This window comes from Olea europaea, unplaced genomic scaffold, assembly GCF_002742605.1.
Source record: "Olea europaea var. sylvestris unplaced genomic scaffold, O_europaea_v1 scaffold686, whole genome shotgun sequence".
Classification (NCBI taxonomy): Eukaryota; Viridiplantae; Streptophyta; class Magnoliopsida; order Lamiales; family Oleaceae; genus Olea; species Olea europaea.
This window is the reverse complement of record NW_019265248.1, coordinates 48,679-64,668: the sequence shown is the minus strand read 5'-3', so window position 1 is coordinate 64,668 and position 15,990 is coordinate 48,679.

Sequence of the window (15,990 nt, the reverse complement as noted above, 5' to 3'; positions counted from 1 at the left end):
AATGGTCCCTGTAAAAAGGTTCCCTCCATTTAATTGTTAAAAAAAAGTCAATTTTTTACCATTATACCTAATTCTTACCCCTTGTTTGGGGGGGGGATTAAAATCAGATTTTTAGTAGATTTTGATAAAAGTTAATGAAATGTATAGTTGAAAAGTTGTGATTCCTATAAAATATATGATTAAAATTAACTGTTATTTTTGACTTAGATTAAAATTTGTATCAAATAGGTGCTAATAGTCTCGTTTCAATTGTTGATTACCATTAAGAGAAAGGATCCCTTTTGAGTTAGCAATGTAGTTATATAAAAAATGTTCTTGGTTTATTAACTCATTTAAAGTTTAATATTTACCATGGTAAGGCAAACTGGTCTTGATTTTGAAAATATATAACATTATATACTATTAATTAAGTGGAAACTATATTACTATATCAAACCGTCACAAATAAATATATTTTAACTTGCTATAATCAAATATACATCTGGAATCTCAAATATGTAGAAGTTCATAATCTTCTTCTTCCATATCTTTTGTCAGTCTTCAGATTGATAAATAAATTAATGTATCAATTGTACCTAAATAAGATCACATTCTAAGATAGATCAAAGACCATGAAGGACCACTTGTACTTGGTTACCAAATGAAGATTGTTCAACTCTTTCAAAGATTTGCAAAGTTTATTGAATCTGGTCCTGTGAGGGATTAATGATAATATATTAGAGACTGGAAATAGTTCTAATTTTCAATATTTCATTAATAATATATGACAATTTGGATATTTTAATTAGTAATGATTAGTAGTTCCAACATTCATGTGCAAGTATTTTATATTCTACTAATTTATAAATTTGTCGGTAGGATTAGGAGAAGACGTGGGCATTATTGAATGGATATTATTGAAGATTTATAAAACCTAACTAAACAATCTTACAATTAGGTTGAATCGATCCTCCAGTCCTCAATTTGATGAAAAATATGAAAAACGAAGAAATGACATGATGTTGGGAGTATAGGATTATATTCTAAAAGGTTATAGATTAGGAGAATTTTTTTTAATTTCTTTGTAAAAACAACTAGATTATTGTCATGTCTAGTTGATGCGGCACTTTCCCGAAAATCTCCCTTAATCCCTCTTGAATAAAGCGCCACTTTAATTATTTTGAACCCTCCCCCCACCCAACCCAAAGCTCCATCAATATCAAACTCGTTCACTACGATAGTACTCTCCACCTTGAAAGTCGTCAATGAGCCTTTTTTGATTGTTACGATTCCACGCCTTCGTTCAAATCTTACTAATGCAATTGAAAATTCATCTTCTTAACCAAATGGCCAAATATGAAGCATAATTCTAAGGAAAAATTGCAGTCGAGGTATCAAACCTTTCGTTTATTAGCAGATTTTGCCCAAACCTTTCATTTGTGTCACCCACAGTCCCAAACCTTTCAAAAATATGCATCAGGAGTTCAAATGGATGGAAACCGTCCATTTGACCGTTAATTGACCAAGAAAAGTAAATGTTGACCTATTTTGACTAAATTGAAAATGATAAAATGGTAACTTGATAATTACCATATTAAATCAATGAGCCTTTTTTAATTGTTACGATTCCGCGCCTTCGTTCAAATCTTACTAATGCAATTGAAAATTCATCTTCTTAACCAAATGACCAAATATGAAGCATAATTCTAAGGGAAAATTGCAACCGAGGTACCAAACCTTTTGTTTATTAGTAGACTTTGCCCAAACCTTTCATTTGTGTGACCCACAGTCCCAAACCTTTCAAAAATATGCATCAGGAGTTCAAATGGATGGAAACCGTCCATTTGACCGTTAATTGACCAAGAAAAGTAAATGTTTAAAAAATCTAAGAAAAAAATTAAAAAAAAGGTTGTCTTCTTCAACCACCCCATCCCACCCCACCCCACCGCCACTCTCATGACTCCCACTACCACCGAGACTCTCTGCCATCCGTTCACAAAAAACAAACCGAACTGCTATAATCCCCATTTTTATGGTTTAAAATTACGAGCAAGTAAGTCTCGTTCTTAATAAATTTGGGGTTGGCAGTTGGCTTTATGACTTTATTTTTTTTTTGCTCGGCTCAGTTTATTTCTATTGCTATATCTATCTGAAATAATTTAGTATTTATAAATTTCTATTCGATCTATATTACCATCTCTTCTTAAAGTTAAGCATTTGCTAACATTTTTTGCTCAGCTCGGCTCAGTTTATTTCTATTGCTATCTCTTCTTAAAGTTAAGCATTTGCTAACTATTTCATTTGGAACTGGTTAGTTTTCTTGAGGAAGGTCTCTCTTTTGCCTCAGAGAAGTGACAAATATTTGTTCTTAAAATGAAGGAAGAAGAAATAAATAGATGTCAGATTCAGAAATGGTACCCAAAATTTAAATCCGTATTCATGAGCTTTCGGAGTCCTTTATCCAGTATCTTCTGTTGGGTTTTGGTGGTTTGTCGGTGTTGACAGAGTGGTACTATCGAGGCTCTGGTGGAGGAGGTGGTGCTGGAGGTGAAGGCGGAGATGGGGTGCTTATGTTCTTGAAACGACGGCTTTTGGTTCCATTTTTGAATAAAGAATTGAGAATTGGAGGAGGTGGTGCTGGGAAAAAGATGGGGGGTGGGGTGGGGTGATTGAAGAAAACAACCTTTTTTAATTTTTTTTCTTAGATTTTTAATTTTTTGATTTTTTTCTTGATTTTTTGATTTTTTTTTCAATTTATTTAATATGGTAATTATTAAGTTACCATTTTATCCTTTCCAATTTAGTCAAAATAGGTCAACATTTACTTTTCTTGATCAATTAACGGTGTTTCCATCCATTTGAACTCCCGATACATATTTTTGAAAGGTTTGGGACCGTGGGTGGCACAAACTAAAGGTTTGGGCAAAGTCTGCTAATAAACGAAAGATTTAATACTTTGGCTGCAATTTTCCCTAATTCTAATACCTCTTGTTGGGGCTTGGACTTCACCTCAAAATTTAGATTATCAAGGAGAAGAAGTCTAATTCTCTTGCAACTCAAAATCACCTCTATGTATAACTGATGTAGGAATTTTGTTTGCACGTTTCCTATAAATAATGTGATCAACATTTTATATTTTGTTTAATTCGTGTAGGAAACGAGATTTTAAATTTTGAAAATGATGTGACAGACGAAATATAACCCACTTTCTACACTTTTGAGTAATAAACTATTTTCATCCAAAAAATAAAATACTGTAAATTATTTATAAGACTTGTTTCATAAACAAATATCACACGAATATTATCTGTGAGAAATAATTAAAATTTACACTCATAAAACCACCCATTAATAAAAAAAATAAAAATAAACCAAAAAAAAAGTGCAATTCTCTTGAAAACTTTGATGTGATTAATTATGGTAACTTCCCATCAAAGTCAAGCATGGGCCAACCCTAACTAGTTCCCTAATATAGCCTCATTAAAGAATTAATTAAATAAAGAACTCCACAGATCTTGATTAATTAATTAATGGATTATAAAAGTAATGTATGACTGGCAATATTTTGACTGTATCCAAATAATATAGTTTTAAGAGATACGATGACAATTAAGTCGTAAGACTAAGAGGGTACAATTTGATTCCTGCCACCTTGCCATAAAATTGGTTATTCCTCTGCTCTCAGTCTATTCTTAGGTAACCTCAATTTGTTGTTATTTACATTTTTAATTAATATTATTATTCTCTTAATACATAATTCCAAACTAATTATCGGTAGCAGTTGACATCTTACACCACCAGTACCGTGTGCTTAATGCTAACTACGTTTCAATTGGATTGCCTTCAATACAATCTGTAGTTCATCCTATATATAAAAATTCTAATGCAATATTCTATAACATAAATAATAGCATTATGATTGTCGATTGAATCAATTAAAAACTGAAGTTACTGTTCATCCAAAACGTAATTTAATAATAATCCGAGCCGATTGAGTTCACAATATTTTCTTATGATAATTTGGGTCCCTTTGATGCTCAAGACTATGTGCAATTGTCTTCCAAAGTTGAACGAATTTCGTCCTACATAAGTAGCACTCAATCACATAGGAATCATCGAACAAATCTTCTGCCTTTATTACCGAACATGACAATAATGAAGCAAAATTTTTACAAAAAAATTGAACTTTTCATTCGTTGTTCTCTATCCATGTGACATGACACAAAAAAGAAATTAAAAAAAAAATGCTTCATAGGGTGTTTGGTATGAATTAAAATTAGATTTTTTCAGTAGATTATGATAGAAATTTTTGAAATGTGTGGTTGAAAAATTGTGGGACCTATGAAAGATGTGATCCATATTGATTGGTTGATTTTGACTTAAATTAAAATCAGATTTTAATCCAAACTAAATAGGCTATCAATTGATCGGTCGCCGAAGGATAAATATCTATTACAAATTGCAGACTCGTCATCTGGGAGTAGAAACGAGTGGTTACAAACAAAAGACATCATTAATTATTCAAAATCAATTGTTAAAATTCGATTAGACTATTTAACAAACTCATTTAACTTGTATAAACGTAAATAATCTTTGGTCGGTGCCAAAGAAGATATTGAGCAATATTCACAAGTCATAAACGACAATTACAGCTTGCCTAGTTAAATCGTCAATTAATACAAGTTCCAATCATTAGGACTTTTCTTAAACATACTGCTTAGGAAACACTTTAGTTAATTATTGTGAAAGACATTTGATGATGGCTCCAAGAATTGGCTTCATGCAATTAATATTGTGCTACCAAGTAATGTTTACCAGACATTGTAAACCGGCAATGGAATACGCCCACAGATTTAGCCCATTCAGGTCAAGGTGAGGACCAAAAATGGTCGATTTGGGAGGTGGGTGGGGGATAGATGTAAGCTCATCTTCTATGCTCAAATAAGTTGGAACACTAGGGTTAGCAGTCTATATTAGGGATTTGTCTCTTGCTCCCTCCACAAGCCTTCAGATTACAGATAATCTTTTTGAAAATGACTCGAGATGATATATATATATTGTATAGAGTGACGAAAAAGGATTTATAATAATATGGAATTTGTGAACCGTGAAATTAAAATTAATTAATTTGTTTTTTTTGTTTATTATATTGTTGTATCTTGAATACGACTAATGAAATAGACAAAACTCCTTGCAAGTACTATTAAAAAGAAATAATAATAAAAAAAAAAATTTATTGTAACTTATTTTCTAGATTATTCTCTCCAGCCAAAATGAATCAGGTTTAAGAATTCTTTTGACATAAAGAATTGATAATTGTATAGAGTGACGAAAAAGGATTTATAATAATATGGAATTTGTGAACCGTGAAATTAAAATTAATTAATTTGTTTTTTTTGTTTATTAAATTGTTGTATCTTGAATACGACTAATGAAATAGACAAAACTCCTTGCAAGTACTATTAAAAAGAAATAATAATAAAAAAAATATATTTATTGTAACTTATTTTCTAGATTATTCTCTCCAGCCAAAATGAATCAGGTTTAAGAATTCTTTTGACATAAAGAATTGATAGAATTGCTTTATTCTATAATAGAACAGCCGTTAATTGCGGACCATAGATTCCGGCGTACCTACTGTTTGTTTCCTTCTTGGTTCGTCCTTTTCATTATCTTTATGGTTCAATGGGAAGAAGGCCAAAATTAATATTCACCTGCCGCTTGCGGAGTGTACTATAGTACCATTTATACAGGCTGCTATAGGTATATAATTATTTTATATTTGTTTGAGCTTGTAAATAAATCATGAACACGATTCTAGTAAATTTGACTAAATAAAAATTTTAGATGAACTTATTTCACTTAACTAATAAAGAAGAATACAAAAGTTATTGTATATTAATTTTAGTTAGTTGAATGTAGAGAGACCACTTTCACCTTATCGGGTTTAGTCTTTGGTTTCGTTTGAAGATTTATGGTGGCATGAAATAATAAGATCGAACCATGAGAATGAATCTATAAGGTCTCTTTGGCCAAATATTTCAACGACAACAATCCTTTGCTAGAAAGTAAAGGCGTAACAACTTTTAAGTAACTTCCAATTTAACTTGACTCCCTTATAACTTCAATTTCAGTCATTGTAAAATAATCACTTAAGGCAAGTTAAGTTCATATCTCAATGCAGCTACTAACTAACAAAGTGAGTACATAAGCCAGGTTCAAAGTAATACTTATTTATTGAATATTAATTTTCGTCAGTATACAATAAAACTATGCTTGATGATAATTGCTGATTCATTATAGATTCTTTATAGGAATTAATATGACTTTTTTTTTATAGTACATTTGATGATGGTCCCACCAGAGTTATTGTCCAGTTCTATCGAGCTTTTTAGGTCAATTTGGTTGCATGTTTACTTGTCCAAAACAATGCACGATTGATGTAATGTCCGTATTTTTTAACCCAAGAAATAAAAACACAAACATCAGGAAATGCCGAAACGCTGAAGGATGCACGCATGTTGTCAATTTCGTTCTCATAAATATCTCTCTGAGTGCGTCACAAAATCCGTGTCATTCCAAAACCGTGTGCTGAATACCATAAACAAGCTGGAACTTGCCCATCACTTGTTTTTTTTTTTTTTTTAATATCCAGGTATCCCAACTTACACTAGACTAAATCCTGGACCCCCAAAATCCATGCTCCTAGAACCTTGGAGGGGGTAAATCGCGGGTTATGCCTCAACTGGATCACAGGTTCCCCCCACCGCCTGTACACTTCTGCGCACAAGAGATCTTCTTCCAAAGTGATTGCTCCGTACCAAATAAATTTGGCCGCAGGTTCCCACCAGGATTCGAACCTCCACCCTGCCACTGGAAGCAAGACAATGTTGATTGATCCACCAGTTGAGTTGTGCCCCGGGGGGCGGCCATCACTTGTTTTGTTATTATGTTTGAGCTCATGCTTATAAATCATTTATGTAATTTTGTTTTATAGACAATTTTTTTTTTTTTGAGGAATTTACGATTATTATCTACTTATTCATCACTTCAATTAATTTGTAATTTATGCGGTTTATAAACACTCAAAAGAAAGGAAAAAAATTCTCGTTATAGTACGAAGTATGGTAAAATATCTTGACATTGTGTTTTGTTCTGTGTAATTCAAATTTTAATTTGTATTGTCTATCATTTTCAGAATTAAGATTGGGAGGAAAAGAAACCATGTACTAAGGAATCAATTTGTATTAATAGTACTTCATATTTCAAAATACATCATATATAATTATCTGAAAATATTTGTATTAGGAAAGAAATAAAATCTCCCACATAAAATTTATTTTTTATTGCAGATTCACTACCACAGGAATCTTCTTTATACAAAGTTTCTTCTGTCATTTGATCATTTCCTTATAGAGATGCATTTGTAATTAATTCATTTTATAGCTGCCTCTCAATGTATATAGATACCGCACGATGTATCAATGATGTGTAGAGTGTCTTACATACCATATATTGTAAAAATTATGTGATTTGTGTAATAAATTATTGACTATAAGCATAAGTCAAATAATATAAATATGATAATAGAGTTAGAAAAGTTGATCTAAGAGAGTCGGGATAAACGTTGTCCTAAAGTCGTGTGACCTCCCCTTCATGAGGATATTTTTGGCACTGCACCGCTCTAAAATAAAATTCTTATAACTTGCAGTCGATTATCCTTTTATGGGCATGACTAGAGAATATTTTTCAAGTGTTTGTTTTGTTGTGTGTAAAACAATGGAAAATCCACCCCCCCACCCCCTTTATAGTAGAAAATTTCAACACTTGAGATTAAATTTTTGTATTGAATCTAAAAATTAAAATCAAAAACTGAAAAATTAAAGAACGAAAACTGAAATTTTAATTTTAATTTGAAAGTTTTTAAAACTTATTTCAACAATCCCTCATACGTTTTAAAAATTTCAAAATAAATATATATATTTATATAGTGGTAATATTATACTGTGTAATATGTATATGTGTTCTTTGTATTTAAACTACGCTTAGTGATAACAATTTCTATTTGAGGGAGTCATAATGGACAAAGCCTTGAATTAGATCCGTTTGACCAAACTTCAATTGTTCAACACATAGTATCAATTTGGGGTCAGTTCATAGCGAGTAGCTCTTTTAATGTCCATGTGTCATTACCTTGATTATAGTAAGAGTCTCAAGGGAATAGCACAATCCCGTAGCCACGGTCTCATGACAGCTCTTACATAGTTGAGTCCTTCAAGGGAGCGTGCGACCCGCATACCGTAAGAATTCCCGCCTCGATACTCATTTAAGGTTAAACCCTTCCTAATATTACTATCATAACACTATAACCATAGGGATAAGTACACACAATATAGAGTTATTCCAAGTCACGCAATGCAGGTTGCTCCTTCCATATTGAACCTTCTTTATGGGATCTCCAATTACAAATGTTAGATTACTCCTGAATGTGATATGCTTTAACTAGAATAAGACAGTCAACAAGTGAAATTACCGCTCCTACTTATTTATTGGTCTCTCTATTATGGATTTAAGTTCAACCCCCTCGATGATTCATTAACACCCATTTTGGGTAAAGTTTTACTTAAGTTGTTTGATAAATTCTTTTAAGATCTCATGAAATTGAGGGATGACATTTATCTTAAGTAATGCTTTAACTGACTTAAGTCTTGTTTGAATATGTCTATTCATCTTCTTATTTGAGTGAGATATATTTACAAACTCTATTACTACTTTACAATCACATTGTATTGAAATATCTAGAATTGAGTTACTTATTAATAGTATATCTAATAATAAATCTCTAAGTCACTCAACATTAGTATATGTTATATCCAATGCTATTAACTCCGACTCTAAAGTATTTCTAGAGATAATAGTCTGTCTTCTTAAACCCCAAGATATGGCGGTACCACCTAACATAAGCACATATCCAATAGTAGACTTAATATATACATTATCAGTTATCCAGTTTGCATCGATATATCCTTCAATAACATTTCCGCATACTGCAAGAATTCCCGCCTCGATACTCATTTAAGGTTAAACCCTTCCTAATATTACTATCACAACACTATAACCATAGGGATAAGTACACACAATATAGAGTTATTCCAAGTCACGCAATGCAGGTTGCTCCTTCCATATTGAACCTTCTTTATGTGATCTCCAATTACAAATGTTAGATTACTCCCGAATGTGATATGCTTTAACTAGAATAAGACAGTCAACAAGTGAAATTACTGCTCCTACTTATTTATTGGTCTCTCTATTATGGATTTAAGTTCAACCCCCTCGATGATTCATTAACACCCATTTTGGGTAAAGTTTTACTTAAGTTGTTTGATAAATTCTTTTAAGATCTCATGAAATTGAGGGATGACATTTATCTTAAGTAATGCTTTAACTGACTTAAGTCTTGTTTGAATATGTCTATTCATCTTCTTATTTGAGTGAGATATATTTACAAACTCTATTACTACTTTACAATCACATTGTATTGAAATATCTAGAATTGAGTTACTTATTAATAGTATATCTAATAATAAATCTCTAAGCCACTCAACATTAGTATATGTTATATCCAATGCTATTAACTCCGACTCTAAAGTATTTCTAGAGATAATAGTCTGTCTTCTTAAACCCCAAGATATGGCGGTACCACCTGACATAAGCACATATCCAATAGTAGACTTAATATATACATTATCAGTTATCCAGTTTGCATCGATATATCCTTCAATAACATTTAAAAATCTTCTATAGTTTATAGAATAATCTAATGTACCTCAAAAATATTTAAGCACTCGCTCTAAAGCATTCCAATGTTCTTTACTTGAATTGTTTGTATATATATTAAGTCTCTCAATAGCAAAGGGTATATGAGGTCTTGTCCTATTTGCTATGTACAATAAAAATCCAATAATTGAGAATATTCAAATTGCGAAGCTAGTTCACCTAAATTCTTTTTCTAGTGCACATTTGAATCATATTGAGTAGAAATTGACTTCTTATCGTGATGCCCAAACTTTTCCAACATCTTTTTAATAGCACTAAACTGATTTAGTGAAATTCCTTCAAATGTTTTCTTTAACTTTATTCCCAAAATTATATGATCTTCTCCTAAATCTTTTATTTCAAAATTCTTTGACAAATAACTCTTCACATCATTAACAAATCCTAAATTTGTCTCAAATATTAATATGTCATCTATATATAAATAAAGTATCACATGCTCGTTGTTATCTTCTTCGTAATATACACATTTGTCATGTGCATTAATTTTAAATCCATAATTTTATATAACTCTATTGAACTTCTCATGCCACTGTTTAGGAGGTTGTTTTAATCCATATAATGACTTCATTAATTTACATACTCTATGTTTTGTCCTTTAACTTTAAATCCTTTTTGGTTGTTCCATATATAATTCTTCATCTAAATCACCATTCAAAAATGCTGTTTTAATGTCCATTTGATGAATGATCAAATTATGAATACTAATTAGTACTAACAATATCCTAATAATAGTTATTCTTGCAATAGTAAAATATGTATCAAAATAATCAACTCTTTTTTTAGTGAATCTTTTAGCTACTAACCTAGCTTTATATTTATCTATACTTCCTTCAGGTTTCAACTTCCTTTTAAATATCCACTTACATCCTATTGCCTTACTACCTTGAGGTAAATCACATAAAACCCAAGTATTATTTTGTATAATTGACTCATACCCATCATTGATAGCTTCTTTTCAAATAAGGTGCATCAGTGGAGATCATAGCATCTTTATATGTTTTAAGTTTACCTTCAACTAGATATGTAAAAAAATTCTTTTCCAAATGATTTTTCTTTTCTAGTCCTTTTACTCCTCCTAACTTCATATTCAACTTCATCTTCTAAAAATTAACTAGATGGAGTACTATTTAAAAACACTTTTTTAGAAGTCGATGATTTACTTGAAATTGTAGTCTTAAATAGAAAAGCATCTCCAAAATAAGTAGCATCTCTAGCTTTAGTAACAGTATTATTTTTAATGTTACTTCGAAATTTATAATCAAGAAACTATTTGCATACTATTTTGAGCATATCATATGAAAACAGGCATCCACAATTTTTTGTCCTATTTCCTTTCTTTTAGGATATGGTATAACTACATTTGCCAAACAGACCACACTTTTAGAAAATTTAACCTAAGAGATCTCTTTTTCATAGCTCATATGGAGTTTTAATATTGTCTTTGACAGTTACTCGATTCAATATGTAACAAGAAGTTAGGGTAGCTTCTCCCCATAAGTTTTCAGGTGCTCCGGAACTTATAAGCATAGCATTTACCATATCCATTAAAGTTATATTCTTCATTTCTGCAATACCATTTGATTGTGGTGAATAAGAAGGTGTCACTTCGTGCATTATACCATTATTCTCATAGTAATCCTTAATATTATTTCCAGTATATTCTCCTCCTCTATCAAACCTTAAGATTTTTATCTTATGTTCTAATTGATTTTCAACCTCCATTTTATAGATTTTGAACTTATCGTAGACTTCATCCTTCATGTTCAATAAATAAATATAGCAATACTTAGAATAGTCATCTATATATGTTACAAAATATTTATTAACAGCTTGTGTTGGCAATCTATTAGAACCACAGATATCACCATGAATCAATTCTAAGAGGTTTGTACACTAACTTCACACTTATTATTAACAACTTGAGATTTTGGAATCAAGTTTAGAACCATATGTTCCTTAATCTTCATATTACTAATATGACCCAATCTTTCATGGCACAAATAACTAACTTCAACATTAAGAACCATGGAAGAATTATGATGAAGATTTTCGATAATATTTAATTTAAACAATCCATCACTAATATAACATTTCCCAACGAAGACATTATTTTTTATTATAACAACTTTATTTGACTCCATTACAAGTTTAAAACCTTGTTTAACTAAAATGATCCACTAACTAAATTTCTTATAATTTCAGGAACATGGCGAACTTGATCTAAAATTAAACTCTTCACAGAAGTCGTCTTAAACTCGACACTTCCAATTCCCAATACAAAAGCAGTGGAGTCATTTCCCAAAATTACGCTTTCTCTGCTTGAAGTTTGATAAGATTTAAAAAACTCTTATCAAAACAAATATGAACACTTACTCCAAAGTCTAACCACCATTCATTACTAGTATAAGTAAAATTGACTAAAGAAGTTGATGATTCACACCTAATGAAATGTCCACTATCCTTCAACATGTTTACTTGATTCTTTTGAAATTTGTTTTTAACCTTGTACTTCTTAGTTCTTTTGCAGTAGCAATCTCAAGTAAGATGGTTGGTTTTTCCAAATACATAGCATGGCCCTTACTCCTCCTTCTCTTTGCCTTTGTTATCGTTGGTGTAGCTATTCTTAGGTTGGGAATTTTTCCTATAATAGTATCTTTTTTTTTTTTTTTTAAACTTATTACATCAAGATTTAAATTGCTTTGAGAAACTACTAGATGTTTTTAAATTTTCTACCAAGTTTGCTTTAGCATGTGTTTCATCAACTTTGTTGATACGATTTCTATGATGTTGTTCTATTCTCAAAGAATTGAATACTCGATTCAATGTTAAATCCCTTGCTTATATCTAAATCCTTTAGCAAAATCCAAATAAAAAGGTGGAAGTTTATCCATAGGGCATGAAATCTTATAGTCCTTACTAAAACTTGATATTTTTTCTTCTACATGTTGTAGTAAATGTTGAAATTGATGGATTTATTCGTTTACAAATTTTCCATCTACCATAACATATTTGTTAAAGGTTGACGCCTTAAATTAATTGACTCCAGCATCATCAATTCTATATTCTTCATCTAAAGTTTTTCAATACTCTTTAACACTTGTGATATTTTGATAAATATCATAAAGTCTACCAAAAAGAGCAAGTAAAATTCAATTATGACAACAAAATTTAATTTGTTCTGGGTTATACCATGAGGTAGATTATCTTCCTTCATTGTCCTTTTTAAAGCAAGAAATAACCCTAGAATGGTCAACCAATATTCCATTTGTTTTTTCTATCTTTTAAAATTTTTCCAATCAAAATTTTTCTGTTTAACACTATTAATATCTTCACGAGATGCTATTTTTACACTATGAATTATTAAGGCAAAGAGAAGTAACTGTAAATATACAAAATTTTCAATTTATGTTGTGCAATTAATTTAATCTAAATTTTAACTTGTGTGTCTAAGATTTAAAATATTTGTGATAAAAATAAAATTCAAGTAAACTTAGCAAACAAGTAAATAAAAATATGTATTAGAACTTTTCAATAAGTTATCAAAACGGAAACACGTTCTTAGAATTAAAATAGTAAAAGATAAATTAGAAAACTACTATATCTGATGAGGAAAAAAATTCTATAAGCTCTAAAAGAATGCAAAATTTTACAGTAAGTTTCAAAATGAAAATTATAAAAGGTTCTAAAATTAACAAAATCAAATAAAAAATTGAAACATAATGATAATGAGTATATTAATAACTACCACGAATTATTATCACACAAACTACTCACGACTTTAGATTGTTTTAACAATTACGTGATTTGTGTAATAAATTATCAATTATAAGTATGAGTCAAATAATATAAATATGGGAATAAAGTTAGAAAAGCTAGTTTAAGAGAGTTGATAAATGATGTCCTAATGTCGTATGGCCTTTCTTTCGTACGGGTACTTTCGACATTGCACGGCTCCAAGATAAAACTCTTATAACTCGCAGCCGATTCTCCTTTTATGGGTACAACCACTGGGGGAGAAAGAACAAAACCTTATCAATTATCAAAATTATAGAAGAATATAAAATGACCAAAGAGTATTTTTCTAGTTTTTGTTTTGTTATGTGTAAAACAATAGGAAACACACTCCCTAAATTACGTGATTTGTGTAATAAATTATCAATTATAAGTATGAGTCAAATAATATAAATATGGGAATAAAGTTAGAAAAGCTAGTTTAAGAGAGTTGATAAATGATGTCCTAATGTCGTATGGCCTTTCTTTCGTGCGGGTACTTTCGACATTGCACGGCTCCAAGATAAAACTCTTATAACTCACAGCCGATTCTCCTTTTATGGGTACAACCACTGGGGGAGAAAGAACAAAACCTTATCAATTATCAACATTATAGAAGAATATAAAATGACCAAAGAGTATTTTTCTAGTTTTTGTTTTGTTATGTGTAAAACAATAGGAAACACACTCCCTTTTATAGTAGAAAAATTCAACACTTTCATAATGAAAATTAATCAAACTAAACATAAGTTACAAATATAATAATGAGATTAAATTTTTGTATTGAATCTAAAAATTAAAATAAAAAAATAAAAAAAATAAAAAATAGAAATAGAAATTTTAATTTGAACGTTTTTAAACTTATTTTCAACCCTATTTTCATTGAATTAATTATCTTATTTGGTATCAATTACACCTCTGCTTACGTGACAAATTACTCAGCTATCAACTAAGCAAAATACCACTCAAGCAATCCAAGACCTACATGTTAGAGCATATCCACCCCGAACCCCCCAATCTTCACTTTCCAAGGTGATGATGCTACTCTCCATTGATAGTCTCTTCAACATAGTCTCTTCAACAACGACTTTCAATTATAGATTTAGGGTCGGACTAAAAAAAAAAAAAATTCAAGTCGGGCTAATATTTTAAAAAACAAATACACATAAAAAATATACTTATATAAAAATATTACCTACAAAAAATTGAAAATGGGCTAGGGGAGCCCAATACCTCTTCGACAAATGCCTCTAAGGCAACGTAATTTAGTGTAGAAACATCATCCTTTGGATCTAGGGCGATGAGAGAAAATCCAACACTTAGCCATGTTCGACGGGCTTTTAATGTTTGAGAAAGTTGTGGTTACGTGGGGCACCTCATGCAAGTTGGAGCTACATAAGATGTGATTGATGGGACGTCTTCTGCAATGATATCAAAATTCAAATTCCTTCTTTTTAACTTAGGAAAGTGTGTGAATTATCATAGAACTAATGATGTCTAGAATGCAAAATTATGATATTATTAAGTTTGTTAGCAAATCGTTGAGATGAGGCCACGTGTCAAAGCTTTTGGATAACCTCAACTCATTTCTCCTGCCTACTAAACCATTGAAAGATTTCAGCAACTTTCGCAAAACGGTAGAATTGTTCATGTTTATCCATATGTAAAAATGTTAAAAAGACATCATATTTAATGCATTGCCTCACACAGTTTTTTTTTTTTTTTGGCTTTAAAAACTCTCGTTCTATTTACATGTGCATAGAATGTCAGATTTGATAAAGATTAAAATTATATTTTTATTAAATTCTCCTAAAAATTGATTAAATATATGGTTGAAAAATTATGAGACCAATGCAGTATATAATTAAAATTAATTGTTCACTTTCATTTAAATTAAAATCTAAATTTTAATCAATACCAAACAAAGGCTATATATTTTACATGTCCGTACTTTCAATATATGAGATAATTTGTCAAATATTGCATTGTAAATGTGACTGGTAAGCTAAGTCTCGGAAAAGTTTATACTATCGCTATGTTTTGATCGTTAGAGTGCATATGATATGCCCATTAATGTTTGGCAAAATATTTACAAGTTAATTATTGGGGGTGTGTCTCTTGCCAAAGAAAATTCCTAACAATTCATGTACGCTAAAATTACAATTGCTTGAACCATTTACTTTTGTTGCAATAGTGTAGTTACTCCCCCAATAATATAGAAAACTCACTAGAAAGTTCCGTACACATATCAAGTAGAATGTGTTGTTAAAAAGTTATAGATCACATAAACACCTAGCCCCGGATAGAGCCCCATTCTGTAAATATTCATTTTTTTTTTCAAAAATTATTTTCAACCGCATATTGTTTCAATAAAATAATTTTGCACGTAAACATAAAACTTTT